The sequence below is a fragment of the Aphis gossypii genome, unplaced genomic scaffold (genome assembly GCF_020184175.1).
Source record: "Aphis gossypii isolate Hap1 unplaced genomic scaffold, ASM2018417v2 Contig00532, whole genome shotgun sequence".
Classification (NCBI taxonomy): Eukaryota; Metazoa; Arthropoda; class Insecta; order Hemiptera; family Aphididae; genus Aphis; species Aphis gossypii.
The window spans coordinates 20,174-33,162 of record NW_026083145.1 but is presented as its reverse complement, the minus strand read 5'-3'; the positions used below and the strand labels follow the sequence as shown (position 1 = coordinate 33,162).

At 26.2% G+C, this 12,989-nt stretch overlaps 1 pseudogene; it reads right to left on the bottom strand.

The window, feature by feature from the left end:
- Window positions 1-622: 622 nt before the first annotated feature.
- LOC126554517 (uncharacterized) lies at window positions 623-8,842 on the bottom strand (annotated as a pseudogene).
- Window positions 8,843-12,989: the final 4,147 nt, after the last annotated feature.

Below are 12,989 nucleotides of genomic sequence, written 5' to 3'. Positions count from 1 at the left end.
AATTTGAAGTGCTAAGTCCAACCTTTACTTTACAGCCAAATAATGCCTCATGTGGTGACATCTTAATTCAAGAATGTAAGGCCCTATTTTTCATTAACTGGACGAATTTCAACCTTTGACTCCAGTAAAAAGTTTTATCTGTTTGCATCATGTTGTGAGCATATTCTCGATGTCCTGGTTTGCTCTTTCGACACTGCCCTGACTTTGGCTATGCCTTGGCTTACCGTGAACAATTTTAAGTTCTGGCCATATATCTTTTTAGTTAGAAACTATATTGTTTGAGAATTCACGTCCATTATCTGACTGTAAGGTCGATGGAGCTCCTATTAGGTAACGTAAAAATATCCATGAGGTTAAATGCTACTTCTTCTGCTCGTTTATATTCAAGTGCCTTAAGAATAATAAATTTGGTTAGGTGATCTTGGTATACTAATATAAATTTATATTTTCCATCTGGGTGTGACTAGAAATCAATGAGGTCCACCTAACATCGAGAATTAAATTCCGGTGAAATAATAGGCTTAACCACTACACCCTTTTTAATGTCTTTCTTTTTCTGTTGACATGGTTCACATAAATGTAAAAAAACCTCTACGTCACACTGAGTAATATTTTTATATTTTCATGAAAGTTCAGAAATCATTCTATCGGGACCACCATGACCAATTGATTCATGTGTAGTTTTTAGAATTTCATAAGGACCACCATGACCAATTGATTCATGTGTAGTTTTTAGAATTTCATAAAGTTCATCATCATTAACATAAAATAATATTTTGTCATCAGCAGTTACGGGAAAAATTAATTTTTTTATTTGTTGTACAACCAAAATGTCGTATCTAGAAAAATCCCAAAATTAATAATTTATTTTAAATAAATTAAATAATAATATAATAATTATAAATTTTCAATTTTTCAACTACTTATTCAAAAATTTTTATAAATTGCAATTAATCGTGATTTTAGTCAATATTTTAAATATTTTAAATGCCTATAAATAACTTTAAAATTAACGAAATATTTTAAACATTAAATTATAAAAAGAAGATTCCTATCTAAACAACTGGTGAAATTTACAAGTGTTTACGACTTTCATTTTTGGAATAGGTAATAACAAATATTTAGTATGATCGAATTATTGTATTTAAATCGATAATAATTAAACTGATCAAAGTATATAACTTGGTTTTATGGTCAAACATAAATTTTATTTATATAAATACAATCTTATGGTACAATATAATATGTACGTTCGCCGATCATTTATATTTAAAAATTTAAAAAAATATGTGGTAGTAGGATATAAAACACATATTTCTACTATTAACCGAGAATTAAAAATGTTATTGCTAAAATAATAATTAATGCACGCGAAAAATGAATAAATAATTTATAATTTTTAACCACAATTATATGTATTATATGACAATTGCAACGTGCTCTGATACTTATATTAAATATAATATATAAATAACTACATACTGTAGACAATAACCATAACACTAGGGGGCATAACAAACATCCTTAAAATTATGCTAAGGGTGGGCAGCCAAGCAAAGCAATGATCGAGTTTAGACAGCAATAATCGAGTCTAGACAACCAACAAGTCGGGACCTAAAAAGAGAAGTTGTAATTGGAAAGTATCAAGTATCATCACACGTGTGCTTTCCACCCGCTAGAAAATAATGGCTATATTGTTGTTATCTGGTGACATGTGTGGATGCGTAATTGTCACCCGGTAGAATATTATAGATACACAATCGACGCACACTGTCGCGCGGATAACGCAGAGGCGTGGGAAGAAGCGGATGTAGGTGACGCTGACCATTAGGGACCTGAAGGTACCGCCGGAATCTCTGGATGATGTATAAGGGGGCCCAGATTAGGCACATTTCAGACGTGATTTACCAGAGTTAGAGCGAGCACCTTCACGTCATTCAGTTCAATATTTATGTCTCCTGGGCTTAGAATAATTTTCACAGTTTAATTAAATTAATTATTTGGACTTAGAATATTTTTCTAATAAAAAAAAACACTTAGAAAATATTTCAACTGTTTTCATTTTTACAATAAATCCAATCTACACTACATCGTTTGGTTGTTTGTACGTGGCACGTTACACAATCAATTAATCACTGATGATATTTCTTGAAATAAATATACTTATTTTAATAAATATATTTTTGTAATTATATTTCGGTATATATTTTTTTTAAATTAAAATGCATATTTTATAATTTTTTATTGCATACAAATCTTAGTCTTGGTTATGATGTACACAGACACATATAAAATAAAACGCATCATTGTAAAATTAATACATTTTTCATTATATTATAAAAAAAGGTATAGGTATTACTTATACAATACAATTTAAAAAAAAAAAACCAAAAAAAATAATTAAATACCTTTGAAGCATCCAGTAATCACGCGATGTTTTCTTTTTTTTTTTACGATCTTTAAGCAGCAGTAATTCATTTAATATTTGTTGATATTTTTCATTTGATAAATTAACAGTATTTTTCGAATTTTTTCGACTTTTCTTTAGTTCAATATAAAAACGTTCGGACATTTTTACACTGTATCTTAACTCGATAAATACTTTTACAAGAGTGAAAAAAATAATATTTTAAAAGACGTATATTGGATATTTCCATATACACTAACAAGATAATAATATAAATATATCATTAGTTAATAATCACGATAATATATCATACAGGTGTTGTATACGATAAAATCATAATCGTCAAGATAAACATTTACGAGTATCATTGATTGATTACACTTGGTAAAAATCTAAGGTTTATATTAATTTTATATACTTTACCTGCTTGAGGTTACCCACACAGCAAAAAAATGTTGTAATAACATTACCATAAATTGTTTTTAAAAATGTTAACATTATCTTAAGGTTAATTAGAAATTAATTTTGATTAAAGTAATATTATCAGAACATTATTACATAATTATTTGGCCACCATATCAATGTTACTATAATAATAGTAGTAAATATTATGACAATATTTTTTTTAGTATCAGAATGTTACTGTAATATTGTTATAATAATTAAATATTTTTAATATAACATTATGACAATATAATGGCAATAAAATTATTTTGAAATAAAATTATAACAACATTATTATAATAATTATTGTTTATTTTGGAATAAGATTATAACAATTTTAATTATAATATTTTAATTTATAAAATATAATAATAATAATAATATACATTTAAATAACTTATTAATTTAATATTGAAATATTGAAATAATTTTTAACTAGGTAGTTTAAAAACTAAAAAAAGCGGGCAAGTGAGTACCGCTCTGCTGTACATTTGGTGCCGTATGGATCATTATTATATATTATAGGAGTGTTAAATTTGAATCCAATGATAGTTATCATTGTATACGAAAAACGATTCTGAACGAAGATGATTTGTCAGCCTAGGATATAATTTCTAGTGGTTGGTGAAAAAGGTGGTTTAAAAAAACCAGCTTATATTAAAAAATATTTTGAAAATTAAATCACGTAAAGAAAACGCGAATCTTAATAACTGATAAAATTTTCAAGTATCTACGACTTATACTTTTTGAATAATAACAAATATTTAAAATCGTTTGAGGATAAATCGTTATCGTTACGCTATTTCGTTAAAATTTAAAATTCAAACGCACTTAAAATTTTTCCTATAATGATGCTTCGAGTTTTCTCTATAGATACTTGAAGGTAAACTTATGGAAAACTTAGTGTTGTATTTTTAATCCTTAGTTATAAACACAAAAAATTTTATGATTTTTCAACTTCAAATATTTCGCAAATATTCATAATTTAGACGAATTTTCGTCAAAATTTGAACCTCAAATGCTAATAAAAAAAAATTGTGCCTATGTATTCTGATAATTTTTTAATCACTATAAGAATAACATATGAGGAACTTTGTATAAAATTTTCAAGTATTTTGATAGGGCCAAAAAAATTTTATGGACCCTTCAAAAAAAATTTTTCAGAAAAATTGAAAATTTCAGTTGTCTATAAATAGCTCAAAAAAACTCAAAATATTTTGAAAATTAAATCACGTAAAGAAAACGCAAATCTTAATAACTGGTAAAATTTTCAAGTATCTACGACTTATACTTTTTGAATAATAACAAATATCAAAAATCGTTTGAGGCTAAACTGTTATTTAACGCGGTTTTTTTAAAAATTTAAATTTCAAACACTCATAAAAATTTTTTGTCTGAATCCGGTAGAGTTTTTTTTACAGATATTTGAAGAAAAATGTATGAAGAACCTTGTACCAAATTTTCAAAACTTAGTTATAAAAGAAAAAAATTTTATGATTTTTCAACTTCAAAATTACTTGCAAATTTTCGCGTTTTCGACAGATTTCGTAAAAATTTGAACTAAAAACGCTTATAAAAAAAAATTGTTACAACAATTTTTAATTTTTTTTAGCTACATTAAAAACAACTCATAAGGAACCTTGTATTAAATTTTCAAAACTTTTTGGTCATCCAAAAATTTTTTATCGACACTTTAAAAAAAATTTCTCAAAAAAATCGAAAATTTCAGTGGTCTATAAATAACTCAAAAAAAGTCAAAATTTTTTGAAAATTTAACTATATACGGATACTACTGACATTAACATTTGGTGAAAATTTCAAGTATTTTCAGTGATTAGTTTTTGAATAACAACCATAAAAAAAAATCGATTTGGTCGAAAACTGGTTTTGCGTAAAAATTGCCGTTTTTCCGTCATTTTTTTTTGTTTTTCTCGATTTTTTTGAAAACTGTTGGAAAATGTTAACTTTTTACCTCTATAATGCACCAAGGATATTCACTTTTACATCGGAAACCACCCCCATTGTTTGAAATTGGAGCATTATTTCGACTAGTTATGCTGTACACAGACACAAAAACAAAAAAAAAAAAAAAAACACACACCATTGTAAAATCAATACATTCATCACTTCGTTCAGAATCTAAAATAAAAGTTCAAAAAATGAAAATGTAAATAATAGCTTAATAATAATATTGATATTGATCAACTTTTAAACAAAATCTAGCTATATATAATAGAAATTATACAAATTAAATTAATGATAATGATTTTTTCCTTAATTCTGAAATGAGCATGTGCCAACCAAGTACCTATTTCATGATCTATTTCTTTTTCAGGTGTCATTTCATATTTAACGTGTGTACGTAGTATATCTGAAACAATAAATAACAAAATCAAATGTTATTACTATCTTTTTATAAAAGATTAAATCTAGTTTTTTAGGGGCCATAGCCTTCAATTTATAATAAGTGTGATTGTAACCATAATGAATCCATCAGCATTGGGAAGTGGATAATACTGATAAAATTATATAAAACATTTTGGAAAAAAGTTCTTAGCAAAAATTTTAAGATATAAAAATAAAAATTTCCAAATGTTTTAAATTTTTAAACTTAAATAACTTAATACTTTACTTACCAATAATAATACGATATGACTTCAATGAGGCAAATCGTTTTTTTTTTTAAATCCATAAGTAGAATACTTTTGTAAAATGTTATTGTGAAACATTCTTGAATTGATACGTCGAACTGAATCTCCCAAATTTTTAGTTGTAACTAAAAGACATAATTTACGAATCTATAAAGTAAAATAATATATATTAAAAATTACACATGCTGCATTAAAAAAATCATACATAAGGGTTAAATAAATATCACAATATAATTCCATTAAAAAAGACTATCTTACCAGTAAACGCCTAAAATCATTTTCATTGATTTTAATCTTTGATTCGAATTCTTCAAGGTGGACATCCATTTCAATTGGAAAGATGTCATTTATTTCAAAATTGTGTACATCATTATTAAAAGATGAACTTAAAAGTGTTTTATTTGCATTTCCCATTAATGCTTCAATGTTTGTTGCAATTATTTGTTGAGTAGATGCCAAATTGTTAACTTCAAACCTGATGTGAGTCAATGCAGATAAAGTGTGTTTTTGAAAATCTAAAATCAAATGAAAATTGAAACACTTTTTTTATTACTTTCTCTAGGTGTTAAGACAATTAAATTGTAACATTATAAACGGTTATAATTAGAATACGCATAAATAATTTTAAATAATATGGTTACCTGCAGCACTCATCAAACCATCCAAGTTGTTACTTTTGACTGTTTCAAGTTTTTTTAGTTGATAATTTGTTCCTATTAAACGTAAAAAAAATTATTATTATTTTAATATTTAGCAGAAAAATTATATTGCAATTTATTACCTTGACTCAATAAACTAAAATCTGAAGAAAATTCTAAATCAGTATTTTTAAAAGAAGGAGATATTATATCCATATTTTGTTGCAGCTTAATTGGTGAACCTATTTGGATCAACGAACAAATTAATTTCAACAATTTAATAAATAGTTTTAATATTGTATAAATAAAGTGTAGTAAAATAAAATAAGGAAAACAAAGCTATAAACGGGGGACCATTTGTATTAGAATTAAAAAGTATGATGTAGGGAAGTGATAGTAAATTGGTGATTGGTAAAATAAATAAGCCATATGGGTAATAAATTATTAAATGATGGTAATTGAATGCCTTGTCTACATTATTTTATTCTGCTACGATATATTGTTATATCGATGTGAAATTATATATATTTAGATTCCACTTACCTTCTTTATGGATGGTCGTATTATTTTGGATTGCATAGATGTCTCGGTGTCATGAGTTGATGAACATTATTAATTATGATCTTATTACTCTTTACACAAACTATAGAATATTGGACTCGAGTTATAACTTATATTGATATATACTTGGCATAAATAGGAAAAGGTCGGATAAAGAATAAAATTTGGTTGTAGGATTTAGGACGAGTATTATTGGATGTTAGGTAGTGTAAATGATTGTATAAACAATTTAGGTTTTTAAGAATGAAGAAGATATACCAATATAGGTTTATACTTAGAGAATGGTGAACCAAAATAACGTTAAGAAGTTTCTTGAGAATATGTAAATAGAATTTGTTTTTTTGAAAATCGATGTTGTCCAATCCTCCAGGTATCTTCAGTATTGGGATGCACTGCTACGTTCTTGTGTATTACGCTCTTGTGCACTGTGGTCTTATACGCTGCTGCTGCTCTTGTACACTGACGGTTTTTGGTACACTACTCCTTTTGTACATACTACGCGTTTTGTACAGGCTACGCCTTTTGTACACACTACGCCTTTAGTATACACTACGCCTTTAGTACACACTACGCGTTTTGTACAGGCTACGCCTTTTGTACACACTACGCCTTTAGTACACACTACGCCTTTAGTACACGCTACGCCTTTTGTACATACTACGCGTTTAGTACACACTACGCCTTTAGTATACACTACGCCTTTAGTACACACTACGCGTTTTGTACATACTACGCGTTTAGTATACACTACGCGGATGCTGTGTGGGTGTTATGGTTTTTATACACTTTTCCCAATACATAAGGTCATCTGGTAAAGTCAGGTCGCTTATGTGACCCGAGTGTTTATTGCGTAATTTTGGTATTTGAATTGGTATTTAGTTTTAAATTGGTCACTTGCATTTGGTTTCACATTCTCTAAGTATGCCTATAATTGGAAATCTATACTTTATACATTTATTATAATATAACACTGTGATATTTATATATTACAAAAGTTTGTAAATAAATCAAGAATCTTACGGTATAGTTGCGAGTTAGGTATTGAAAAGGTTTTTTTTCGCATGTACTTTTTGGTGTTTACTAGTGGATGATGTGGAATGCTGAAGTACATCAGTCATAGATTTTGAAGTAGAATTTAACTCAGTTTTTTTGTTATTAATTAATTTTGAATCAGATATTGATTCTACTCTTATCTTTCCGATTGGTGAGCTAATTTCACAAATATCTGGAGCTAAAAAATAACATATAATAAATTATACATATATGTATAAATAAGTAAAATTCTTCTGGAAATCAATTATCACACTTACATTTGAGAATGAAATCTGGATCTTTATCGTCATCATCAAATGAGTTAATGCTAAAAGAATCTTCATCGTAAGGATTCATTTTTTTATTTTCTAAAAATTAAATTAAAATAAGCATTTATTTATATTATTCATATTATGTTAATGGTATTCTAATTTTGGAATTAGAAAATACTAACTAAATACTTTGGGTGGTGTTAACAAACTTCTTTCTTTTAATTTAGATTTAGATTTTTTAGGAGAAGGTGAAGGTGAGCTCTCTACCACTTTAGCTCGTTGTTTACGTGTTTCTTTTAGTTCTACTTCAGATAAATCATATGATTCTTGGGCAATATTTGCTTTCCGTTTTGCTGCTTCATAAGAATCTGTAAATAAATTTAAATAAATAATATATTTTATCAGGTATGTGGATTATACTTATTTTTAGTATTGAGGAATTTAAGAATTTTGACAGGAAAAAATAGTAAATATACAAAATAAAAGTTTAGTTAATGTAGCTAATTTTTAAATTCACAGTTAATTTAAATTTTAAAAAATGGAATAAAATTTAGTCATCATAAAGATTATAGTTCAAAATATAATTACCAGACATAGAACCAAGTTTTCTAGCATTTAACCATTTAAATTCCAATTTATTGGGTAGTGTTCTTTTTTGAATAGCTCGAACTGCATTTATAGTTTTATTCGGCCATGCACAAGTACCATTATTATACCATGTACTTGGTACAGCCTCAACACTATTGTCTTTTGTAAAATGGACGATGACCCACATACTATAGGTATACAATACACATATATTGAAAAAACCACAAAATCTGATTGATATTAAAATAAATTATTTGTTTTAGTACATTGTCTAAATCATATATTAAACTAACCATACAATACCATACCATATCATTACGTTAAATAGCAATTAAGTGTATAATTAGTCATTATAATAATTATGAAGATTTACTTCAAAACTGTTAGATAAAATGTTTAAAATTATAAGAAAATTGTAAATAGTTATTTATTGAAAAACCTATTAATCGTATTCCCACTATAAATATTTATATATAAACTGTATGCTATGTCTCTTAAGTTTAAAATTGTATAAACTATATTCATATGACATTATATTGATAAAAATTAAGCATAAAACGTTTAAAAAAATTGATTCTGCTGTAGGTAATAAGACATAATAGGATATAGCTAGTATACTAATATATTTTAAAATCAATGGTACTATAATATTAAAAATATGAACAAGAATAAAAATACCTAGTACATTTTTGTATTACCTACTTAGTTATTATTAGTAACAATAATTGATTATTAATAATTTCATACATTAATTTTCAAGTTTAATTATTAAATAAGATTTAATTAGAAGTATAGTTAACATACCAAAAATATTAACAGATTATTAATAGTGTTAACAGAGATAAGGTAAAATTAACAGTCTGGATGGAATATTGGTATGGCAATAGTTTCTTTTTCGACATTAATCACCATTATTTTATATTTAATTATATTTATATTTAAAATAATTACATCAGATGAAATATTTTCAACTTTATAGATATCCAACAAGTCAGAGAAAAGGGGATTAATATAAGCTGGACTTTTGTTAATGAAATATTGACCTACAATAACTGAGACTTTCTTATTATTAACTTGTTTATTAGCAAAGTTTATACACTTTACTATTTTACCACAATTAGTCATTAGGTAACTTTCTCGATCAACAGTAGTATTTAACATAAAATTACTAAAATGTAAACAATGATATTGAGGACCTATTATATCCTTGGGCAATGGACCCTTAGAATGTATTTTTTTAAAGATAAAGTTATCTTTATTCAAAATAGGTTTTTTGGATTTTATTTTTTTTTGAAAAATTACACTGTTCTTCGTACCTATGGATAAACTGCTGTAATGGTTTTCATGTTTACGAAGTGCAGATTTTAATACTATCATATAATTTTCAAAAGGGTAACAGCTGCACTAATCTAATGGGCCAAAATTATGATAGTCAGTTATAAGATGTAGAAGTCCGTGAACATTGTGTGATACATTATAATTTCCATAAATCTGATCAAAGGTCATCACAAAATATTCAATTAATTATTGTGCATATTCGGTAAAATCACTTTTGTTTGGACTTAATAAAATTATCATGGCCACATTTAAGGACATAAAATTAACATAGCAATCATGAGACAATATATTCTTTAGAACAAAAGGCCCTAGATAAACTAAAAACAATCGAAATTCGGTTGCTTTCCATTGAAGAAAACTTTGGATTTCTCGAGGCTTTCTTGAAAACTCACAAGCCATAGAAGATCTTATGTTTAATAATCGTGAAGTAATTTCATTTGTCATTCTACCAGAAAGACGCACATTTAATGGACCTTTCGATATCCAAAATGATATCATTTTACGCATTATTCCTAAATTGGTTAAATGCATATAATCCAATATAAATGATTTAGTAATATCCAAGTTTGGGATTTTAGTAATAATAGATATGTTTGGGGATGTATGAAATTCTTCATGTACAACATTACGATAATCATAATCATTTCTCATGGCTGAGTCAGTTTTACAAAACGGAAAACAAACCCTATTATTTATATAATTGCCTTCAATTAAACATCGAGTACACGAAGAGAACCCATAATGACCTTTAATTTTAAGAATAAAACTTTTAGCAGGAACATCACAACAAAAAAGATCAAATACAATTTTAAAGTGTTTATCACTTATATCTAAACCATTAGTAGATAAATTTACAGCTTCATTTACAAAATCTAATATAAAATCATCACTGTCTTTAGGCTTAGCATCACCGTGATAAACACCTATAGGGAATACTTTATCTTTACTATTAAACAAATTTCTGATGTATGCCAATATTGGCCAAAACTGACTTTTACTAGACCAGGATAAAGGTAAACCATCAAAACCTACAGCAATTTGTATAAAATCAACATCTTTATAAGAATTAACATCATAATGTTTAAGAATACCTTTAGCAATACCAAAATGATAATAAATTCCTGGCTCTACTGTTCGAATAGGATAATTTTTATTCTGGGAAGTACCTAAAAGAGTCCTACTATCTTTTGGTAATTTAGAGAAACAATCATGGCTTTTCAATATAGAAAGTAAACCATTCACGCCTTTAAAAGGTATTTTGTACTCAACTGCCCAAGAAGCTAAATCATCCTTAAAATCTACTACGGGTAATGGCTCTTGCTCAATATCAGTAATAGGTTCGATAACATTTGCAGGTGGATCAATAAAATTTGAAGGTTCACTATCAACATTTAAGGTAGAATCACATGAACTAAAAGTCATAAACCCCATAGGATGATCATAAGAAGATATAGAATTATCAGCGGGTGGTACCAAATTTGAACAGCTTGAAGTAGGAGGATGGTTTTCAGTTGTACTAATTATCATGTCTAAACATTCTTTTATTTTTCTCCTTTTAGTACGAATACTTTTAATCATTTTGATTAAAAATAATATAAAAATTTTAGGAATATTATGATACATATAGGAACAAGTTAGTTTATATACAATTTACATTAATAATATATTAATATGACAATACATATGCTTACGTGACCACAAACTGTAGAACAAATTATTTTTAAGGAAACACTAAAATGAAAAATATATAAGTAGATTTATTAGTTTAATGAATAAAACATTGTAAACAAAAACTCAATACTCACATTTGCATGAAATATTTTTCAAAAAAATTTTGCAGGTTAATTGCCAACAATTCCAAGCTAAAATTAATTATAAAACCAATAAATAATTAAAAATAGTTTGTATTTGGCTACATGTAATAAATTCAATTAATTAGAAACTACTTTTTACATTGTATATAAATTATATTAGATACTATAAGATAAGGATTTTAACTCAGATTTTTATTTTATCTAGCTAAATTAAATTTTTCTAAATAGGTACCAACTACCTATATATCTTTAAAAAATATATTGAAAACTATTTTATATCTTGAACTAATTAATGAATGTATTTATTTTACAATAAAATGTTTTTTTTTCTGTGTCATCATCTTTTGGGGTACCTAGTAAAGTATTAAACATAGGTATATAGAGAAACATTATGTTGAGGTACTTGGTTTTAGCTAAGGTCCAATAAAAATATCACAATTTATTGTTGTGATTCTAATTTAAAAATAATAAATAAATATAATATATAGGTATATACTTATGTACTCGTAATAGATCCCTAGATTAATATTCAATAATATACATAGTTTATAAATATGTAAGGGGCAACAGGAACCAATGTACTATAACTAAGATTTAAAAAAATCATTACTGTAAATAATAATTAATAAGTAAAGAGTATAACAATACTTTCCCTAAGGATTTGCTATTGTTTAAAAATTATTATCACACTTTCCCTATTCAGTAAAATTATAAATACAAATTTATAAAAGCTACAGTATCAAATATAATAATTATTGGTAGGTAAATAGCTAACATTGTCATGTTATCTTATTACCTAAGCCACCTATGCATATTATCATATTATATTACTAGTCAAATTCACTTTTTTGTATTTTTTATTTATTACCTAATTATATATTTTTAGTGTTATAACCTTAACATGGCAAGGGCTGAAACATATAGTTACTATTATTATACTAATAATTGTATTTAACATTGGATTTTGTAGGTAAAATTTTATTTTATTAATAATCATACCTTTTAAAATTAATTATTAACAAATATTAGGTAATCAAATTAAGATTTAATTTTAAGTTAAATGTATATAGTGCCCTCCTAAACTTAAAATCATTAGATTTCCAATTCCAAATGTGTGAAAACCTCCTTTTTTAAAAACTATTATTGTGGTACCCTTCTCATTATATAATAATACCCAAAACAATAACACATTTATATTCTCAGATATGCATACTTACTTAATACTTTACACTTTTGCATTCCCG